This window comes from Benincasa hispida, chromosome 6 (genome assembly GCF_027475165.1).
Source record: "Benincasa hispida cultivar pf3 chromosome 6, pf3_genome.v1.1, whole genome shotgun sequence".
Classification (NCBI taxonomy): domain Eukaryota; kingdom Viridiplantae; phylum Streptophyta; class Magnoliopsida; order Cucurbitales; family Cucurbitaceae; genus Benincasa; species Benincasa hispida.
In genome coordinates, this window is record NC_143483.1 from 14512341 (window position 1) to 14525076 (window position 12736).

Here is a 12736-nt window from a genome sequence, read left to right on the forward strand (position 1 = left end):
CTTTAGGATTGTATCAATATCGGGGTGGCTAGATACTCGAAAGGAGTCGAATAATATCAACTTTTAATTAGACCATCTAACCATAGCTTTCTACAGAAAGTCCCTCCATACCATACAATTAACATCTCTTATAAGGGGCAAAAAGGTCAATAAGGCTCCTAGAGTCAAGAACAGGGAAAGTACAAAGAAAATGGAATATTTTCAATTAATAGAATTTCAGCCAAAACACCTTTCCCATGATAAAATATTACTCAGAATAGAAGAGAACTGAGAACCTTCTATGTGGGTGGGTATGGCAATGTTGAGGAGTTGAATAGTAGAAGCTGTTGGGCCACAAATCAACCAACTTTCATAACATAAACTACTTCACATCTTTCTAAATAATAGATTTTTACACATTTTCAAGAAATCTTATTCAGATTCATATGCATTTGAGCATATGCAAAACCCAAACTTCAGAAGTTTCTTTTGAATTCATATGTTTCCACAATAATAATATTTGTTATGGTTCAAAAGATGCTTCAATGTCAGTCAATTGAAAAAAAAAAAATATAAGTCAAGACGATTGATCGTTGATGGTCATGACGATAGGTCGGTCGTCAACAATCACAAAGGTCAATCGATCGCCGATGATCATGACAATCAATCGTCGAAGATCACAACATTTGGTCATCGACTATTTACTAATGGTCATAACAGTCGGTCATTACAAACATGGGTTAATTCCAAACCCCCTAATTCCAAATCTATGGACCAAATACCCCCTTAATCTTTCAAAATTAATTTAATATTTAGTTTTACATTTTTTATACTATTAAAATTGATTTTGAATTATTAAAATCATTTTTTTGGTTATTTTGAAAATAGCCTTTTTAAATATAAAAAAATATTTAAAAATATTTATACTCTGTATCAAAAAGTTTCAAAAGTACAAAAAAAAATTTAAATGTTTTGCTACGAAGTGTGAATAATTTTGGGATTTTTTTATTTATAAAAATTTTCCTTTTGAAAAAAAAATTAATCATCTTGAAATAACTCTCAGATATGCTAATCGGTTGGATTGAATTCTAATAAAATAATTTTAAAAAATAAATAGTAAAAACGAAATATCATTACAAAAACAATTTTTGTAATGATATAACCTTGATTTTCGAGTTCGAATTCACATTAACCTAATTTTAAAAAAAATTAAATTATATTCTTTTTTTCAATTTCTGTGGCCTTTTTTTTCTTTATTTTATTTTTCAGATATTGATTTTGTTTTCTTACTTACATCTTCATTTTTTTAAAAAAGTTATCTATTCCTATTTATTTGTTTTTCTGACTTTAGGTTATACATTGATTATTTTAATACTATTTTCTCATTTTTAAACTATTAATTGAAGTAGTTCTGACGATTTTATGCTACCTATTTTCCAAACTACTAATCGATGGTTGAGAACTCTCTCTTGAGATTTCTATCGCTCCAAATTCATCCTTTGAAAAGTTTATGGATTTGATCCAAAGTTTTTCATTTCTGTCAATCACATAAATTCTCATTTGACCATGTATCGTGATGGTTCCAAACAAATCAAACATCATTAGGATTGTCAAGGAAAAAGATGTATTATGGTTGATCTCTGTTATTTTCGACTCTTGCACAATAACAATTTGTGCATTGTTGTTGACTATATTCCATTTAGTCCACTGATTTATGTAAATACAATGTATGTAAATGCCAACAACCATGGATTAGGTTCGTTGTCTAGACCCTTTTGGGACATTATTGAGATGCACAAAATAAAATCTTAATTGCTACGTATACAACTTAGCTTTCAATAAAATAAAATTAACTAATTCACAATAAAGAAAATGATAAATTGTTTAACTAAGTAACCTATCAGCAAGTTACATTGATATTGATACATAAAGCCTGAAAGTTTAAAGTTCGATAAAGCTGGTTGTCTACTTTGGAGGGTTTAAATTAGCCCAAACCTACAACCAACAACCTTTTACAAGTCATAGATTTTTCAAATATCAAAACCATAGTTTGACATTTAAAGAAGGAAAAAAGAAAAAAAAAAAGTCTCCATTTGAGATCTAAAGAAGAAAAAAAAAACCATAAAGCCGAAATACATAATGTGTTGGATCTAGAGTTCCCCAAAAAAAAGCATAAAGAGAGCTGCAATACCAAATCTTTACTCCTTTGTTTCACCTACAAAACAAGAAAGCTCAATAGTTCAATAAATGGAAGAAAGCTCATAAGAAAAATATAGACCCAATTTCTAAGCACTAAAAAAAAATCAAAGGTAGATCTTACTTGGATGGGTCTTGCAAAGGTTGAAATTGTATATCTTTTTACCTTGAGAATTAATGGTCGTATAGATGAAGATTGGAACTAAGTTTGGAAGTCAAGAAATAAATTAATCATTCACTCATGTCCATCAAAGTATGAGACATGATGCATACATTAGTTTCGGTTCAACGGCTCAGTCAACGCAACAAATATCGGCTCAACGGCTCAGACAGGATCGGCTCGGCTCGTCTTCTTGACTCCTTCGACTCGATTTGGCTTCTTTCAACTCAGTCGTCTATTTGAGAAGACACGAAACGGATGAACGAATATTTGGATCGATGGATCAGATAAAGCTCGTTTGGCTCGTTAAACAGAGGTCCGGGTTTGGGTCGCCAATGAACAACTCGAGCACTCAGATCTGGATCGTCGAATCCACGAGCAGGAATTCGGTGGGTTGGCAAGGCACGAACGTAATCTGGGCGAGGCATAAAAACGGGGGCACGAGTCCGATGAACGAATGAAAAATAGGGACAGAAACGAAGTCACTGATATGGTCAAGGCACGGACGAGCAAAGACCGACAGACGAAAAGCAAATAGAGGCTGGGTCGGCTGCACGAACGAATGTCGGTGGTGATTCATTAGTTGGGCTCTGATACCATGTCAATAATGTATTTCTTCAAGATGTATTTTACAAAAAAAGGTATGGGTAAATACAGTATGAAGGGATTAAAAATAGACCCCAGAAAGACTCAACCAATCCTAAAGCTCTCTAACTATATAGACTAAGTACATATATTAATAAAATCCATGATCTCTTGCATCAGGTGGACAACAACCAACATCTTAATCATATTTGTAGGTACAAAAGTTAGGTTTTATTTTGGTTTAAACTTCTACAAGTTCTTATCTAAGTAAAAGCAACAAAGTTCTCATAATTAGATGGATTCACAATTTACGAATATAAGTCGATTAGGATCATATCATACCTTTCCACACTTGTAGTCGATCAAAATGGGGTGATTCCTAACATTTGAAAACCAGAGATAAAATAGCAAACAAATTAAAAGATGTTCTAAAGATCTGAAAAGATCAAAACAAGAAGAAATAACACAAACAAAAACTGAAATTCATATATTATCGGATGAAATGTTCAGAACCAATTAGAATTTTAGAGCCTCAATAATAGCATCATTCGAAATCGAAATGAAAGGCTTCTGCAATAATCCAAATACAATCACTAATTATAACTAGAACATACATATATAATTTACATGAACAAATATTACAATCTAATAGAAAAAGAAAACAAAGAAAGTGAAAGAGAAGATATCACAATATACATTTTTGCCTTCAATTTTGAATCAAAAAACTTAATGTTATTAGCTTTAAAAGACTAAAAAATTCTCCTCTGAGTAGGGTTCAAGACACAAATATCTAATTCAAAAAATAGAATCAAAATCAAATCAAGAGAGAAAAGAACAATAATCCAAATCTAAATTTCTTATAAACCAATTGAAGAAAAATTATTGTACTCACAATAGAAGTAGTTTTCACATCCATGAACTAGACATATTTTATGATTTATTAAACATAAACGAGTTGTACTTAAGAAGATAGTCAATCCTATTTCAATATATTCAAATTTTGCAGCCATGCCTCCATCATACTTAACATCAACAAAATCCATTTAATTATGACCCTTAAACAAAAGAAAGGTAAAAAGGTAAAGAGATTTAACTCGCATAGATGAGAAAGCTTTATTTCGACATTACATGATGGAAAACTATCTAGTTTGTATAAATATAATTAGGAAATATACAAGTGTAAGAAAACTTTTCAAAGTTTATAAAATACAAGTAGCCAAAAGAAAATATAACCAACTATTTTAAATTGAATTGGTTTAACATACAAGTGTAAGAATGCTCCTAATGAATTCTTTCCCCTCCCCTCTAGTTCCTATCCTTGAAAAACTGTAACAATAAAAATCAAATACACAAACTTACATCAGCATAATAAAAAACAAAGTTAAAATCTTTAGACTTCACAGAGAAATAATATGAGAAATAATTAATAATGGAATACTGATTAATTAGTGAATTGGTGTGAAAAAATGGAAGGGGGAGTTGGAATGTTAATTAATGCTCAACCCCAATGTTGAAATTTAGTCCGAATGTGTCTTTATGATATTCACACAATTTAGCCAACAAAAGCGTAGCTCAATTAGCATGATGTTTATACTATCAACCTCGTGATTTGAGATTCGATTCTCCCACCTCACACTTTAATTACAATACCTCTTCAAAAAAAAAAAAAATTAGTCCGAATGTCTAAAAACACGATAAAGTCATACCATAAAATCTAATAATATAAAATAAAGCTATAACAAAATAAACATGTTTGGAAGTGATTCTTAGAAAGACAACAAAATAATCTAAAAAATTACACACAAATGTTTAAAAGTGATTTGGTGTTTATGACATTGTGTATACAAATGATTGGAGAGCTAAAAAAACTCAGCAGAATATCCCATTTAAGAAGTTCCATGGATGCCAATAATATTGGTTAATGTTAAGATACCCCAATGGCTAGACACTTTCTATCAATTTAACCAAAACCATATGCATTGGGTTAAATTGTAAAAGTTATTGAGTTTAAGTTGGATTAGGATAAATATAACATCTTGAAGTTGATTTGAACTTGAAACAAATCTAACCCGTCATCTAACTAGAATAATTGACTCAAGGGAGTTGATAAATGGAACCATTGAAGTAGGTTCCAACTTTTAATCTAAATATGAACACTCTGATAAGTGCCATAGATCAGAATACTTTTGAACACGAAAGCAACACAATCTCATCAAAGAGCCTACACTGGATAAAAGTGGCAGCTACCACCATAATCAACTGAAGAAAATCAGAACCTATGGTCAAGGATTATTGTAATGGTAATGGTTGTGGAAACCAATGAACTGAACTCTAACAAGCTTCAAGCTAAAAATGGGAGAACGCTAACAATAATCATTATCATACATTAATAGTTTAGGAATGCTCATTATTAATGAGATATATAGTGTATGGCTCTGTGCTATGAATGTTTTCAAATAAACAGAAAATTTAGCCTAGTAAAATTGAAAGCTATTTTTAACATGATATCCAATTCTTATGAGTGCTAATCAATACCAAAAGAAGACCAGCATAAGAAATTAGAAGAGGACTTGAAAACTGGCCGCTTCCATGACGAATGTTTACCACTGCCATGAATCCATCGAAACAATCTTGAACAATCGAAAGCTTCTCCATCAACATTTTCACACACAACTTCTTCATCTTCTCATCCTGCTCCAAATTTTTATTCCTTCGGTGACCGCAATCTCAATACTCGCTTTCAAACATGCCTTATCTTCAAGAAGACAATCCAAATCCCTAAATTTCAACGAAATACTCCCAACATACCCGATAAATCCCACCCACACAATGATCTTCTGCAAGCGACGAGAGTCATTTGTCAATCAAATCAGATTTAGCTAACCAAATGAATTGTTCAACGAAGTAATAAAACCCTTCTCCGCCATATCCAAGGAGGGCGAGCAGAAATTCTTGGGTAAACTTGAAATGTGAATTTCTTAAGGCATTAAGGTCCTATATGAACTTGTCGAGAACGGAGGCCGAATCCACACCAGACCCGCATGATCGATGACAAACAAAGGCTGGATCGACGAACGAAGGTCGAATCTGTACACAAAGGCCGGATCGATGAATACAATCAACGAGCGGAGGCCAGATCTGCACAACGAACAAACTTGCACGACGAATGCACCTGTACCATCGATCGATGATTGATGGACCACGACAGATTCTTCACCCACAATCGACAGACAAATGGCAAGGGTTTGAAGGAGAGAAGCGAGAAAGAAGAGCGTTTGGCGAATTTGGAGAAGAGAAGTGAGAAAGGAGACGGAAGAAAATTATTAGAGAAATTAAATGAAAGAGAGAGGATACTTTATTAAAAAAATAAATGGGTATCTACAATGTCGGTTTAAAACCAATAGTAAAGTATGTCTTTAATGTCAGTTTAAAACCGACATTGAAGATCCACTTTTTTTAAACCGACATTATACATCTGTTTTTAGTTTTCCAACCGACATAAAAGACCAAATTTCTTGTAGTGGATGGTTCAAGAATTCATTGACATTCCATCTATGTTCGATTGACATTATTAAAAATGGTTATAAGAAGGTCACTTCATGAATTGTAGAGAGTGTACAAAGTCATTAAAAATGAACAACAAGGTTCCATATCATCCTTGTGATGTTATAAGTTTCATGAGAATACTTATAGAGGTCGGGAGCTTGCATTGAATTCAATCAAAGGATTTTGTGAATCCTTATATGCTCTCCTCCATGCATTCTCAGTTGTTCTAATTGAGAAGAATCCATAAGTGTTTTGTCCTCAACTCAGGTGCAGGTCGAAGGATCATTGTTTCAAATGTGTTCTTGAGCATTTTCCCTTTTTATGGCTATAATTTTCGCTACAACCACCCATATCACCTTTATTGGTGTGCTTGTATCATCTTTTTGAGCTACATATCCTTGGACTAAATGTAGATTTTGATCGTTCTCTATCGCACTGAATTCTTCTATATTTATATTTAACTAGCCAAAGAAGCATGTTAGATGTAAATATATCTAGGAATACAAGTAATTATTTAAATTTTAATGCATAGAAATTGTTACTTTCCAAGGTGGAATTGGAGCATATGGTTACCAGAATAATAAATAAAAGATTGAGTCAAACGGAGAATGAAGCAAATAGAATTGAACTTCGGTGTAAAGTGGCTTGATGATCATTTAGAGTATCTATTCTTATTAATTTTTTTTTTCTGACTTTAGTTTATACATTGATTATTTTAATACTATTTTCTCAATTTTAAACTACTAATTGAAGTAGTTCTAATGATTTTATGCCACCTATTTTCCAAACTACTCATTGATGAATGACAACTCTCTCTCTTGAGATTTCTATCGCCCCAAATTCATCCTTTGAACGGTTTAAGGATTTGATCCAAAGTAAGTTTTTCCTTTCTGTCAATCACAGAAATTCTTGTTTGGCCATATATCGTGATGGTTCCAAAAAGAAAAAGTTTATTATGGTCGATGTATGTTATTTTCAACTCCCACAATAATGATTTGTGCATTGTTGTTGATTATGTTCCATCTAGTCCACTGATTTTTGCAAATACAATATATGCAAATGCCAACAACCATGAATTAGGTTCGTTGTCCAGACCCTTCGGGGACGTTATTGATTTTGCAAAAGTGTATTCCTGTTTCGACTTTTCATTAAGGAACACTCTATATTTAGGAGTAAGTTTGTACTAAAGAAAGTCATATACTTGATTGGTCTTAAAGACAACTTTGAATTTTAAGACCACTAGGTCAAACCAAACATCATTTGACTTCCATTGCAACCGCTCTTCTTGTAACTGGTATCTACGTGCATATGTATATAAGAAAAGTGTTTTTTGGATGGTTCAAAATTCATTGACATTCATCTATGTTCTATTGACATTGTTAAAAATGGTCATAAGCAGGTTACTTCATGAATGGTAGAGAGTGTAGAAAATCATTAAAAATGAACAACAAGGTTCCATATCGTCCTTGTGATGTTATAAGTTTCATGAGAAGGCTTGGAGAGGTCGGGAGCTTGCATTGAATTCAATCAAGGGCTTCTGTGAATCCTTATATGCTCCCCTCCATGCATTCTCAGTTGTTCTAATTGAGACGAATCTAGGAGTGTTTTATCTTTAGCTCAAGGTCGAACGACCATTGTTTCAAATATGTTGTTGAGAATTTTCCCTTTTGATGGTTATGGAAAATAAAAAGCAAGACAAGCGAGAAAGTTCTTTACATCAAATTAGTTTAAATTATAAAATGTAAATAAAAAGGGAAAGAAAATATGAGCTTATCCCACTGAAAAGTTTTCAACATTAGAAATTCAATTGAAATCACACCCCCTAACCATAGCTTTTCTACAATAAGAAGGTCCAAATTGCCTCTAGAAAAGGGCAAAAACGTCAATAATAAAGCTCCCAGAGTTAAGGATTGGGAAATAACAAATGCAAAATCTCCAATCATATCATTATTATTTCAGTCAAAACTCTTCTCCATGCTATAAATAATATAAAACCCAAAAAAAAGAACAAAAAGAAGTGAGAAACTTCTGAAGAGAAGAAGCTGCTGAAACAAATTAACAAAGTAGAAGAGAAATGGATCGAGTAAAACCCCAGAGTTGAGCAATTTCTTTCAAATTCATAAGCAAAACCCAGAGTTTAGAAATTTCTTTACAACACATATGCATTTCTTCTAAGCAAAAAGATAGAAGAAATTACCCGAAACTCATTGCCTCTGATTTCTTTAAATATGCATTCTAATCTCTCCACTACCATTTCTGCATTCTTCTCAAACCTCTTCTTCTCTACTATTTCCTGCTTGCAGTCTTCCCAATCTCATCCCTGCCCTTCCTTACCCTGCACCCATCATTTAAAAAATGGCAGAGCAGTTGTGTAATCCAAGCCACCTGAAGCATGAACTGGAGCTGAAGAAGTATCTGAAACCTTACACTTGCGATGGCTGCAAGGAAATAGGCTTTGGGCCTCGATACCGATGCGAAAAGTGTGATTTTGATCTTCACAAAGCCTGTATGTTTCCAAAAAACTCACCAATTTCCCATGAATTCTTCCCACGTTCCACCTTCAAGTTCTTTAAAATCCCACCAAGAGCCTGCCACGACAAATGCAGACGGATCTGCGACGCCTGCACAAAGCCTATCAATGGCTTTATGTACCACTGCAAGAAACGTGACTTGGATCTCCACCCTTGCTGTGAAAACCTCAAGATGAATTACCAAATTGAAGACGTGGAGTTCAATCTCCACAAGGAAGTCCAAGGTGAGTGCATGTGGTGCAACAAAAAGACCATCAGAAGCCACGGCCAACACAATGGTTGGTCCTACATATCTGAGTGCAGGAAGTACCATGTTCACGTGGCTTGTGCCACTGAAATGGCTTTAGAAGAATGGTACAAGAACGGAGGAGACTGGATCAATGTCGATAATGCCGATCAGGACCCAAACTTGGCTCTGCAGAAGGTGAATCTGAAAGCAATTCAAGCTCGAGGGCGTGGGGATGGCGGAAAAGGGAACAAGTTTTGGAGGATCCTTAAGGTCTTCATCAAGACCATTGTTAGTATCGTTCTTGGAGATCCCACCACGGTTCTGGCGTCTCTCTTCATCGAGCTGATTGCATGAAACTTGTTTATTTAAACTTTTGTTTTGCCTTCTCTTTCTGCATAGTGTATTCTCTTTTTTCTTTTATTCCAAAAGTATAGTGTACACAAGTCTGTAACACTAAAACCATGTTTCAGTTTTGATTGTGTGCCTGCAAATGAACAAATAAAAGTGATGTTTTTTTCTTTATTGTTGGGTTATTGATGATAATTTAATTGGAGCCAAATAAATGGGGAAAGCTGAACGATTCAGATCTCAAAATAAAAGAAGAGAAAAAAGCACAGGATTCAGATTCAACAAACCAACCATAGAGGGCTAAATCGAAGAAAGTTAAAAAGGGCGAAAAGGAAACGACAAGAAATTGAAGTTACCTGATATCATCGTGAGATGAAATGAGTTGATTAAGGTCGAACTAAACTGCCATGGCAGACGCAGCCGGCGGCCACGACGTCGGTCAAACCAGGAGGAGTTCGGCGATGAGAGAGAGAACTGAACAGAGAAGGAAATTTCAGAAGAAATGAAAGGAGTTTAGGGCATTTATGGATGAATTAATTGTATTATATTAATATTATATTATTTTTAAATTGAAACCTTAAATTTGGGCTCACACCGCTGTTAGTGGGCTGGGCTCAAAACTAAAATAATTTGGATTCCGTTCTTCTCAATCCATATTCTTTTTTATATTTTCAAATTACTTAATTTTCCACTTTTAAATGCAATTTTTATATCATCTATATTGGTTTTGAAGGATTAAAAATATATTTTAAAGTTATTTTAAAAATATAAAAGTGAAACGGGTATTAATGGTTTGTATTCGTAATTGACCGTGAGGGTATTTTTTAAACTTTTTGTAAGTTCAAGGGTATTTTCAAAACTAAACACTAACGATTTCCTTCCAAAATTAACAGCAATGACACTTTTGAACCGTTTATAAAAGTTTAAGAGCATTTTTATAATTTTGAAAGTTCAAGGATATTTTTTACACAAGTATAAAGTTTAAAGATATTTTGTATAATTTAGCAAAATATGCAATATGTAATTTATTATAAATTAAATTAAATAGCAAATTTACTCTTTATGGTTTGGACAGAGTTAGAGGTTAGTCCTTATGATTTCAAAAGTTAGAATTTAATCTCTATGCTTTGATATAATTAATTTCATATATAGTTCCTATAGTTTGTTAAAATCTTCTAAATAGACCCTAGTATAGGGAATGTTTATGAAAATTTTTTCAAACCATAAAGACTAAATTCTAATTAAAAACCACATGCACTAAATTTTAACTGCCTCCAAACCACATGGACCATAATTTTAATTTGTCTAACTAATTATATAATATTACAAAACAATAATTATCCAATTTTTTTTAATGTAAAACATGTTCATAAATAAATTAATGATAGTTTATAATAATAGTTTATTGTCAACTTATATTTAGTAAGTAATTATAACTAATTTACAATTATTTAAATTATAATCCAACTTCTTGCTGTACTACCAAACACACATCTGAAAACATGAAATATAATTCTATTTTCATTTAATCCATTGTTTTCAAGTTTCAGTTTTCATATTCTCCACGAAACAGACTCTAAATTTTATTTTGCTTCGAATATATAGCCAATAAAAAATACCATGTACACTACATTGTTTGGGATAGGAATATGCACGATTTAGTTCGGCCTGATTTTGAGCAAAATCAATGATTGAATTGAATAGATCAATTTATAACAACTATGAATAGCTAAAACCGAATGTCTTCGCTTTTGATTTTAAACTGAATTTCCCTTATTCGGTTCGTGCGTATCCAGATTTTATGTTCTTCGCTTGTCGACTCGTAGCCCTGTCGCCTATGAAATCATCCACCACGGATGCGTCGTGCACAACCCGTCGACCATGGATCAGTCACCTCAATCCACTCACGTTCAGATTTATCTTAGATCATGTTCTGGAATTAGTTTAATTTTGTTCAGTTAGGTTGGTTCAATTGTTACACCCCGCCCCAAGCCCACCTCCTAAGCCTAAGGAGAGGCGTGAGGGACCGCAGATACCACCCTTTTGTGATACCTACTGCCCATCTGAACCCCTTTAATACACTCAGTAAATTTTAAGTCAAGGAGATAAACAACAATTGATTAAGCAGGCCCATTTTATTATTGCAATATAATGTTTATACAACTCCAAGACTTAACTACAAAGTTTACATGAATAATTCTAAAACCCCGAAAGTGTGACTGTGGCTTGTGGCTGACCTTGACCTTAGCAGCACCCTAGAACTCCTCACCTTTCGTTACCTAGGAAGAAAAACATAAAATAACAGAATGAGCTTCACAAAGCTTAGTGAGTGGTAAGTAACTTTTAGAGTCTATTTCAACTCATAAATAACAAGCATATCATAAATACGAGGTTGAATCTCAAACCTTAGCTTTGAATGAGTCTGTCTCAACTTCTATCCACACGCACAGTACATAGTTACTTGTTACTAATCATAAACGCTTGCTCTTTTGCATTCTCCTTTTATTCCTTATGTGCACATAGCTCCCCGCTCATAGGCTCAAAAGCTAGGCTCATCGGCCCTTTGACCATCCCATACGATGTTCCTCTTCCAGGCTTGGGAACTAGACCTCTCGGTCCCCTAACCATCCCGTAAGGTTCCACTCGGCTCACGAACTAGGTCTATTGACCCCCTGACCATCCCGATCATATATTCTCATTCACATGCTATATACTCATTCATAACATAAACATAACCAATTTACTCTAAAAGATATGCTTTAGACTTAAAGGAATACCACTCACCTTGGTAAGGATAGGAATCTTTCTTTCTAGGAGTTCCTTGATCACCTTGGGCTCTTTTTCGAACCCTAAGATCCAAATTTAACTTGAAACTTAGATTACTTCCTTCTACAAACATGCTATAAAATTTCTCATGAAGCGTACATTAAAATATTAGCTTAGAACTTCTCGTGGTTTGGTCGAAATCTTCAAAACATCAAGACTGGTCCAAGCTTACCCAACAGCTCGACCCCTCTGAATTTTCTTCACTCTCCAGCCCGATTCCTTGGAGCTTCTTCTCTGGCGCCCTACCATGAAAACTAGGCTCTCAGAGCTTTCAGGTGGCTTTAGAATCACTCCAAATGCACGAGTATTCTGGGAGAAATCCTCGTCCTAATTTGA

General features: G+C 33.8%; 1 long non-coding RNA gene and 1 pseudogene across 3 annotated transcripts; both read right to left on the bottom strand.

Moving 5' to 3' along the window:
- Positions 1-1859: 1859 nt before the first annotated feature.
- LOC150035447 (uncharacterized) lies at positions 1860-10059 on the bottom strand. Of its 3 annotated transcripts, none has more exons than XR_016530030.1 (6): positions 9931-10059; positions 8664-9710; positions 4186-4246; positions 3263-3490; positions 2300-2885; positions 1860-2194 (listed from the first exon to the last, which is right to left on the bottom strand). It is a non-coding gene; the product is annotated as an uncharacterized LOC150035447 (long non-coding RNA). The 3 variants fall into 3 exon arrangements; XR_016530031.1 differs by having other exon boundaries at positions 2300-2925; XR_016530032.1 differs by lacking the exon at positions 2300-2885.
- On the bottom strand, positions 5330-7387 carry LOC150035448 (peroxisomal membrane protein 11A pseudogene; annotated as a pseudogene).
- Positions 10060-12736: the final 2677 nt, after the last annotated feature.